Below are 11,298 nucleotides of genomic sequence, written 5' to 3'. Positions count from 1 at the left end.
CTACCTTCCAGTAAGTGGTCGCTTCTCTGTTCAGAGAGTTGTTGCTACTCTCCTCTTTGATCTCCTGTTGAGTTCGTAGGTGTTCAGAATGGTTTGATCCCTATTCAGCTGAATTCCTGAGACCAGATAAAACCCAGGTCTCCTACTCCTCTGCCATCTTGCTCTGCCCCCCTCGACTGTTACATTTTTTATCTGCATAACTCTGTATTATCTCCTAATTCCCCTCTTCATTCCCAACATATTAATGTAATTAACATTAATTGCCTAGTGCATCTCCTTCCATAGTGGTTTTCTATGTACATTTACATGCATAACTCTGTTTTTTCTTTTTTTTCCTGTTTTTTGATGAAATAAATTGTACAATATATATTCTTCTGTATGTTTTCTCCTTGCTAACAGGTCAACACATGCAGACATAACCTGTTTTTATTAGTTGCATACTTTTCATAAAATAAATGCCTACAACTTCTTCAAACATTTCTCCGCTGACAGACTTTTGTCCCCAAGTATTTGATGTCACAGTAGAGTAATAAGAATTCTTGGAAACATATCCTTAGATACTGATATTTTTATCTCACTCTGGTGGATGACTAATTAGGGGATTGTGGAAGCAAAGCAAAGGCATAGTTTTACTTTATGATTATAGATAAGGCCAATTTACCACCCAAGAATGTGGTTCTAGAAATTTACACTCAGTAAGCTATGATGGTGCTTTTGACACTGTACTTTTCTCATCCCTGCATGAAATCAATCTTCCCCATTTTGCCACCGGGGGAGAAAATTACATAATCCCTCATTTTGCTGTTGGGGGGAAAATGACACATTATTATTTTAATTTGTGATTGATCAGCTATTAGTGAAATTGAACATCTTTGCATATGCTTATTTCACATGTGCATTTAATTTCTTGTGAATTTTCTGTTCACATTTATTGTCCATTTTTCTTCTCAAATTCTCTTAAATCTCTAGGTCTTTGTATAGTAAAGATATTAATATTTTGTCTATTTTACCATATCCATATTTTTCTATATTTAAAAAAATATTTTGACCATTTTTGATTAATTTAACCACATAAACATCCTAATTATAAATGTCATCTAATATTTCAGGGTTTTTTTTTGTTTTCTTGCCTTTGCTTTATACTTTATGGTTTCTCAGTTTTGTGCTTCTCCCCACAAAACTCTTCAAATATTTTCTTACATATATTCATATACCTTATATTGAAAGCTATAATATATTTGGGGTGTATGGTGTGTGTGTGTGTATGTTGCCTGTGATATGAAGTATACTTTTACATCCTTCAAATTGAATAATTATGTCAATTAGGATCCTGCCTGGCGTGAAAAAGATGGCACATTCAAACAGAGTAAATTAGAAGTCTTAAAAAAGCAACTATTTACAAAGGTAAGGTGAGGTTGGGGGAAACCAGTAGTGAAGGACCTTTCCTTTATTCTGCTTGGAGCAGGAAGGGCAGGAAGGGCAGAGAACGGAGTGATTATTACCAGAACTCAGCAGGACAGGGATGAAACCTACTCACAGCCCAGCAGGGAGGTACATGGAGGAATAAATACACCAATACTCCAATAAATATTCCTTTCACTCCAGGTTTTTCTCCTTAGTGCTTCTCTTTGGCTGAACTCTACAAGAATTCATAGAACAAGGGGCCCTGATGGGTGCAGTTCACAGCGTTTATGTCATCAATGGGAAGAGAAGATCCAATATGGCAGCCAATAGTTACATGCTTCTCCTTAATACTTAAAATATGCTAGTCTAAACAGATGTGCTATCTGTGTAAAACAGATGCTGATGTCAAAGAATTAGTAAGAAAAACAAGCAAAAAAGAATATATAATTAATAATTGTTTATAATCATTGTATATTAAAACAGTAATATATTGAATTAAATGACATATTAAAATTAATTTGATGTCTCTTTTTACTTTTTAAATATGGCTCCTAGTTTAAAATTACATATGCGACTTGCACCAATGATATAGATGAATAAATGGAAAGAATCCAATTATGCTTATAAGAGATCTGTCTCTTTTCCACAAAATTCAAGTGCTATTCCTCACATATATTAAATTTCCATATAAAATGAAGTTTGTTCTTGAACTCTATATTCTGTTTTGCTTTCCTTTATACATTTGCCTATCTCTATTCTAATAACATACTGTTAAGATTAAAGAAGTTTTCTAGAAAATTCTAATGTGAAGGGGATACAAACGCTTCCTCACTTTCTTTTTTCCTCCTCATTTCTTACCAATTTCCATATATATATATATATATATAAAACTGAAATTGGCCAAGTATTTTCTTCTCCCAAAAATATCAGTTGGTAATCTGAATCAAAGTATATTTTAAAAACCTCGTAACAAATTTTATATATACATTTGGAAAGAAATGGCATTTTTAAGTTGCTAATTTATGCCATCTAGTGAAATGGTCTGTTACTCCATTTATCAAGATCTTGTTTAATGTTCTTTAACATTTTATAGATTTCTTTATGCTACATGTTATATATTTCTTATTAAATTGACTTCTAGGTATTTCACATTTTTTGGTCAAAATGTTTTCCCATTTTCATTCTTGACATATTATTTATTTGAATAAAGACAGCTATTGGGATTTATAGATTTATCTTTGTAATCAAATGACTTATTAATTCCATGTATTAGGTTCACTTGAGTATTTTCAAAGCACAGGTACATTATCTACATTTCAAGTTGATTTTCTTTTATTCATATTTTGACTATTTTAAATTATATTAATTAGATAAAACATCTACTACAATGTTCATTAGTAATGGTAACAGCAGTCATCCTTGTTCTCATCCAGATTTCAATGAAAATGCCTTTATTATTTCACTTTTAAAGATGATGTTTGCTATTAGTTTTGACTAAAGAAATAGGATTAGGTGTAGGTAGTTTCCCACTATTTCTGTTTTACTCACACTGGATATTTTTTACAATGAATTTCTGTTCTCCTTTAACTTATTGATATATTTATTTAATAAGTTGTAGGTGTTATTTTTAATTTAAATATAATATTCATATTTTGATAGATTACCTCACATTGAGCAATGTTGTCATTCCTAGAATAATCCCAACTTTCTCATGGCACCCTATTCTTTCAACATATAATTTATTAGCATTTATTTAGCATGTTCACACCTGTATTTATAAATTAATTTTGTCTATAGTTTTTGTACAGCATTTCTCAGGTTTGACTAAGATAATTTGTGATTACTTATGAAATTACCTGCAGAAATCTCTAGATTTTTCTTTGGTAGGGGATTATCAGAATTATAAATCATCTTTAAAATCAATTCTTACTTAACTCTTAAGAAACCTATAATTTGTAAGCCCATCTGAATTTGGCACGATTCAAGTTGTACTTTCTTTAAAAAAAAAAAAAACTTTTGAAATTTCCTTCTGATGATTTGTCTGTCATTATTTTATAACTCTTCCTTAATCAAAGTGATATCTAATATTTTGTGGCAAAAGCATCTATTTTTTCCAAAGTTTAAATACATTTTTAAAGAGTTATGCCCCATATTACCTTGTAACTTTCTGTAGTTTTACGTAAAACAGGTTAAATTTAATTCTTAATATTGTATGTGTTCTTCTTTCTTTCCTTACCCAAACCAAACAGCATCTTCAAGAGCAGCTATTCATTGTATGTAATCTTACCACTTGCTTGTTTCATTAATTTCTATTTCTATCTTTATTGAAAAGTTTCTTTCAATTTTGGGGGCTTAGTTTTAGTAACATTTTACTAGTTTCTTATTAGTAATAATTCACTCACAACTGCTTCTTAATTAAAAAATACTTAAAGCTACAAATATTCTTCTGAGTCTAGCTTTAAGTTAAGCTCATGTTTTACTATGATTTGTTACTTTCATTCATTTCTAGACAATTTTTAATGTTGAGTTTATCATCACTGTGATTAGGAAATACTCAGAGGATTGTTACTTAATTTTTCAGGAGTTAAATTTGTTCTCTTTTATTAATGTTTTAAATTTGTGTGTTTATATCTTTGTTTTTGGTATACAGTCTTATTGGACTATGATAAAATAATTTGGCCTATGCAGTATCTTTAATTTAAAAATTTAGATTTTCTTTGTTGCTATTAGTGAATTTTTCTGTAAATATTCCATTGATTTAAGAAAAGAATATGTATGTATGTGATCTCTTTGGAAATAGTTGATTATATTATTCAAATTTCTGTTTGATTTTTACCTACTGGATTTATCAATTTCTGTAAAAGACACATAAATACCTCCCTTTGTGTATTTGGCTGCTATAAGATCTGGTACAAGACAGTAATGACTAGCATATTACCATAGATTTTTTCCTTTAAGATAGAAAGTTGTCTTTTTCTTTCATTTAATGTAGTTAGTATCAAATGAAGGATTAATATTAATAAAGCCTATTTCTTTTTTGCATTTACATTACGTAGATATAGTAAGTACAAAATATATATCAGAAATGTATATGTTTGTCTGTGGGTATATGTTGACTTTAAGTAAATTTTTCAACAGTTTTGTTGAGGTATAATTGTTAAGCAGCTGCACACATTTAATGTATGCCATTTGATGAGTTAGTACATATGCAAACACTCATGATAACATCACCACATGAAGATGATGAATGCATCCGGCATCTTCCAGAGTTCCCTTTGTGTCTCTTTCTTTTTTGTTTTTTTGCAGTAAGAACACAACATGAGATCTATTCTCCTAGAAATTGTGAAGTGCACAATACTGTGTTGCTATACAACACAATACTGTGTTGTATAGCAAACTTCTAGAATTTATTCATTTAGCATCATGAAACTTGATACTGTTTGTAGAACAACTCCCAATTTCCCTACTCCCCAGCTCCTGGCACCCACTATTGTATTCTCTGCTTCTATAAGTTGGACTATTTTAGATACCTCACATAAGTGGTAAAGAATTAGTCAGATGTTTCACCAAAGAAAACATACAAATGGCTAAGAGGCATATGAAAATATGTTCAACATTATTATTTTAAGTAAACTTTTAATCAAAATCTAACATTCCTAAAGGCCCAAGATCATAAGTGCACAGCTTGCTAAGCTATTATGGAGTGATTATACTTTTGTAGACACCAACAAGATTAAGAAATATAGTATTTATAGTATCCAAAAAAAATCTTTGTTTCTGGTTCCAGTTATTTCCCTTTAAATAAACACCTTTATGTAGGTACTTGGCAGGCAGACTGTAAGGTGCCCTTGCCATCCCCTCCACCCCCTGAACCAATGATCTTGACTTGCTTCTAACCAAAAGAAATGGTAAAGGGGATGAGATGTCACCATGTGCTTGTTATGTTGTATGTGACTTCTTCTTGCTAGTGAATTAGCTCCACAGACTCCTTGCTGGCTTGACAGAGTGATGATGTTGGGAAAACCCACATGGCAAGGAATTAAGGGCAGCCTCTAGGAACTGCAGGAAGTCTCCAGGACCAGAGTCAACTGACAGCCAGAGAGAAGCCATGTCTCTCATTCCTAACAGGAAATAAATTCTGCCAGCAAACTGAATTGTTTTGGAAGCAGATCCTTCCCCAGAGACACCTCCAGAAGACAATGAACTGAGCAGATACCTTAATTGCTTCTTTGTGATAGTTTAAGCAGAGGATCTAGAAAAGCCATGCTTGACCTCTGAACACACAGAAAATTTGAAATAATCAGCGTGTGTTGTTTTAATTCTCTAAATTTGTGGGAATTTGTTATGTAGTGATACATGACTAATAAGCCCCTATTCTGAATTCAATCTACCGTAGTTTTGCGTGGTTAGAATTTTATATCAATAATTTAGTGCGTGGTCATTTGTATCTGGCTTCGTTTGCTCAGTGTTATATTGCTTCTGCAGTTCTTTGATGCGTTATTGTATATAAATGTTAGATTCTATCAGCATTTTCTCCTTGTTTTCATGGGAGCACTGGCCTATATATGTGGCTCTCCATGTAAATCTATAGTCAGTCCGCATTACTTTACTGGTCAGAATGCCAGTAGGTGACCAAAAGGACACACAGGAACACCTATTTAATTGGCCATCATTCCTGATTCCCCTCAATTTTTCAGTTTATTATTAAATTATAATGTATGCCTTTAATCTCTGATTTTTTTTAAGTTGGAAATTATGCAGACAAATTAATCTGTAATTCAATTCACAACTTTAATATTTTCCCAAGTTATTTTGAGTGAATGCTACTTAGAAAATCCTGGTTATAAAAAGAGTTTTATTTTGCCACTAGCTAATATGGAGTATTCCCATAGAGCTGTAAATGAGCTCAATATTCATTATGCAAATGAATAGAACCAGACAAAATTAAATGGGTGCAGCTTTGTGGCATCATTTCAGGGACCTAATCAGGGGTTTCAGGCCTCCAGGCTAAGGGAGTCACGTTAAGTTGCTCTTGAGAAATAATAAAACATTTCAAAGAGAAATTTCATTGCAAAGGGTCTGACCTAAAGGGAGGAAAGGTTTCAGGGAGATGGTGCTAGGAAGTGATGGTAACTCCATCATGCTGCTTCATGCCTGAAGGCAACTTTCATGGTCCATTCTGCTGTGTTTGGTTTGGTGATCAACTCTTAGTCCTGACTTCATAAGGACCAATTATCTATTTTTATCATCTTCTTCCTGATGAACTAACTGGGAGATACATATTCTCATGTATTTAACTTTTTGAGAGATGGATTCAACAGAAAAATATTCCTAATTTACTTAGCACAAAACTAAATCTAGGTACTGTTTCTGGCTTTGCCACCAAAACACTGTATATCTTTGAGTAAATAACTTCATCTTCCTGGCTGTTCATTTCCTCCTTGATTAAAATACTGTTATCTTACTACTATTAGTAATAATAATGATAGAGGAGAGATGGATGGACCAGATAATCATACAGGGAACTAAAACCTCAGAAACTAAAATGGAAAGAGTATTGAGCACAATCTGATTCACAGACCTTATGTGCACAAGGATGGAACTATGCTAGGGAAGGTAAAGTAATATCTCATGAGACTAGGGAATATACCCCAGTTTTCTTGAATTCAATTTCTGGTTCTTTTTTACTATGATACTCTAATTTCTAGGTGTATTAAAGATTCAAAAATTCTTGCTTTTGGCTTTCGGCTCGGGGAGGCAAAGGTGCAACTTTCTTCGGTCGTCCCCAATCCGGGTTCATCTGACACCAGCCACTTCCGCCATGCCGCCTAAATTCGACCCCAACGAGATCAAAGTCGTGTACCTGAGGTGCACCGGTGATGAAGTCAGTGCCACGTCTGCCCTGGGCCCGAAGATAGGCCCGCTGGGTCTGTCTCCAAAAAAGGTTGATGATGACATCGCCAAGGCAACCAGTGATTGGAAGGGTCTAAGGATTACAGTGAAACTGACCATTCAGAACAGACAGGCCCAGATTGAAGTGGTACCTTCTGCCTCCGCCCTGATTATCAAAGCCCTCAAGGACCCACTAAGAGACAGAAAGAAGCAGAAAAACATTAAGCACAGTGGAAATATCACTTTTGATGAGATTGTCAATATTGCCCGACAGATGCAACACCGATCTTTAGCGAGAGAACTCTCTGGAACCATTAAAGAGATCCTGGGGACTGCCCAGTCTGTGGGCTGCAATGTAGATGGCCGCCACCCTCATGACATCATAGATGACATCAACAGTGGTGCGCTGGAATGCCTGGCTAGTTAACTGCAAAGGAAAATGTTTCAATAAAGGATCATTTGACAACCAAAAAAAAAAAAAAAAAAGATTCAAAAATTCTTTTCTAGATAACATAAAAATATCCAAAAGGATCTGCAAGATAATTGGCAGCTATATTGGAAAAAAAAAAATCTGAACTCTTTGGGTGAATAAAATAAGTTAATCAAAGAATAAAAATTTCTGGTTTATGGACAATATGTGGAGAATTCTATATATTCTATATTCTTATTCAACAGTGTTGCACATTAAGAGAGACAGCACCCCAAGGAAATTATGTAAGGATAAGTTGTAACATAATAATCCTAAATAGGGCTTCACAAGTCAAAGTTTTCACAATGGGGAGTACCTCTTCACCAATTTCAAAGAAACTAATAATTTTTACCAACTATTCTTCTCATGTAAGAAACAAGTGAATGGTGGCTCAGTTTGTTAAGTGTCTGCCTTTGGCTCAGGTCACGTTCCCAGAGTCCTGGGATTGAGCCCGCATAGGGCTCCTTGCTCAGCAGGAGCCTACTTCTCCCTCTCCCTCTGTGTGCTCTCTCTCTCTCTCTCTCTCTCAAATAAATAAATAAATAAATAAATAAATCTTAAAAAGTAGTGAAAGAAGTGAATGGGCAAAAATAATAATGAAATTAGACTTTATGTTTAAGAACATGCTTTAATATGTGATATCATTTGATTTATCATGTTATTATTATTGCCAGATACAAAACTCATTTTCATTTCTCAGATGGAACTTTGCCTCTATTTTCGTAGCATCACTAAGAAAAACAGGGGACCCCCTATAATTGGCTCAGAACATCCAAATAAGTCCAACTCTTTAGAGAGAGCTATAATTACTTTGATGAGGTTGTCTAAACAACCAGCCATCCTGTCTTTGCAGGATTAGATGCAAAAGAAGCAGTTATTTCTCTAATGCCTTCTGCTAATCTCAAGGAATTGTTTTCAAATGGGAGGAAAAGTTCATCATTTTCCTTGCAAGGAGCTGTTTCATAAGTATTATTATCAAAATAATTGCAATTTCAAACTAATCAAAGACGTATTTTAGTAGAACTAGCAAATGCTCAAGGCTAGTATTTCACTGGGTGCTCTAAGAATTTTGTATGCAGCTCACACCTTCCCTCACTAGCCTCACATGCCTAATGCCACCAAATTTAGCCAGAAAAATCTCTTTTGCTTCTGGGTGTTGACAGAACCCAAGAAAAAACCAAACAAAGTCATCTGCTGGTGTGAGCCACCAGAAAGACCCTGAGGAAATCTGCATTTGTCAGGCAATGAGCAACCTCCCTTCCCCAGATCCCATTCCTGGTATTATTCTGACAAATATCCATTTTCCCTATGCCATGCCTTCTATGACATCTCCAGCAGTGCTCGTGTGTGTCTGAAACTGTTCCACCCATGACAACAGTATTGTTTTAATGAGACTTTTTCCCCAGCTTCAATGACTATTTTCAAATATATTTTACAAGGATCCTGGGCCATTATTTTGAAGACAAATCAGAGAAAATGAAGTTACTATAAATCAGAGTAGATTTTGGTAGAACATTAGGAAGAACGTCTTATTTGTCTAGGATAAGAAACAGAAATGAGTGACTGATGAAGGCTGAAAATCTTCCAGAAGTCGGAGGGGAAGACGAACCATTAGAGACGATGGACTCTGAAAAACAAACTGAGGGTTCTAGAGGAGTGGGGGGGTGGGGGGATGGGTTAGCCTGGTGATGGGTATTAAAGAGGGCACGTTCTACGTGGAGCACTGGGTGTTATGCACAAACAATGAATCATGGAACACTGCATCAAAAACTAATGATGTAATGTATGGTGATTAACATAACAATAAAAATTATTAAAAAAAAAGAATAAAAGAGACAAGCTCCATTTCAGAGTAAGCCTGAAGCCAAGGCTTCTATCAAATGGTCTCTTCAAATTTTAATCTGAGAAGATATAGTTCATTTCAAGTATTACCTCTCAGTGTATAGGCCAGAAACAGGCTCAAAGAAGAGCCTAATGGGAGGATTGTTTATTCAGTATACTGGAAAGTCACCTTCACTGCTTTTGCAGAGTTTCTAATCTTGTTCTCAAGTGCATCCCCCAAATTTAGCCTATCCCATGTGTCCAAAAGTTATTAGTTGAATAAAGTTGTAAAAGAATTAACCATTGTTTCTTATTTTATAGTACAGGTATCTCAGTTCTAAAAAGGTAAATGATTCATCCAAGGCCACACAGCAAACCTTGAAGCTCACTCCAATTAAAAAAAAAAAAAAATCATGCTTGAGCAGAACAGCATATGGAGAAGAAAGCCTCCCAGGGCGTCTCCAAATCACACCCCCTATAATTGAGGACGAGGGTGTGAAGATCAACTCTACCTCTAGTCTTTGTTCAGGCACTTTCTAACATGGCAATGCAGCAAAACCTGATATTGGCAGTAATTCCTTCCCGAAACCTCTTTTATTGAAGCTCAACATCTCATTAGCCTATCAAGTTGGTTGCTCACCTTCACTAGTTAATGTGTTTTTTTTCCCTTTTACCCTAAAGAAATAATATCCAGCTCCTTATTTGCACTTCTTGTGAAAAATCTTTTGCTTAAACCTCAGCTTGCTGTATGTGAAGTGCATGTATTTTCAAACCTGAGAGTTAATCATCACTCAATTATCATCTTAGGCATTACTTGAGAACTTTGTTTTTCTTGTTTTCTATACACCTGATTTATCATGAAGAACAGGTTTGTATAAGGGCATCAAGTACACCGTTGCCATATATTTATCAAGATAATAATATTATCCAGATGGACTTCAGGGATGGATACAAAACAGGCAAATAGTTAATAGATTAAGAAAATAAATGAATATTTGGACCTTTTGAGGCATTGAGTCTCCAATGGGAAAAAACTCTAAAGGTCATCTCATCCTTCTGTCACTTGGTCACTCTATGTATGCTTGCAAATACCAATTTCCAATCTCTACCATTCATCCTAGTTTTCTTTCAGTCTTGGCCAGAACATCAACTAATCATAATGATTTGCCTGGTGGGATGATCCAGGCACTTATCCCTAATATATTTTTGCTCTTAATTCACTCTTGTACAGTCAAGGTTTTACAAGTGTTCATTCACTCTTATTGCTGGGTACAGAAGCACAAATGCCACAGTGAGCTCCCTAGTTCAGGACATTCCTTCCATCATCTACTACTATGTAGAACCAACACCAGCTCATCATGATAATCTGAATCTGCTATTTCCATCAGTATAGTGACTCTTTTTTATGCCTGTTCCTCTGGCATAAGAAATCCAAAGCAACTAGAAAGAAGTTATAGCTTAAAATTCAACAGAACTCTTGATGTTTCTAAGAGAAGCATTCTTTCTCCTAAGATCTATGGTTACTAATTTGGCAAAGCCTAAGTTCTGGGCAACAGAAAGCACTGATTCTATAAGCACGTCACCAGGAGTAAGGTGAGAAGAGCCAATCTTACTTCCACTGCTTGCTTCCCAGACCTATATATACTAGCTATTATGGACACTTTTGGTCCCTTGAACAGACTGTGATCTGGTGATCAGTGCCCCAATCTCCA

General features: G+C 34.8%; 1 pseudogene; it reads left to right on the top strand.

The window, feature by feature from the left end:
• Nucleotides 1–7,225: 7,225 nt before the first annotated feature.
• Nucleotides 7,226–7,743, top strand: LOC114205248 (large ribosomal subunit protein uL11 pseudogene; annotated as a pseudogene).
• The last annotated feature ends 3,555 nt before the right edge of the window (nt 7,744–11,298 follow it).

This window comes from Eumetopias jubatus, unplaced genomic scaffold (genome assembly GCF_037043125.1).
Source record: "Eumetopias jubatus isolate StellerSeaLion01/CBP00866 unplaced genomic scaffold, mEumJub1_p1.0 scaffold_17, whole genome shotgun sequence".
Taxonomy (NCBI): Eukaryota; Metazoa; Chordata; class Mammalia; order Carnivora; family Otariidae; genus Eumetopias; species Eumetopias jubatus.
Note: the sequence above shows the minus strand (reverse complement) of the source record. Positions and strands in the feature narration are given on the sequence as shown.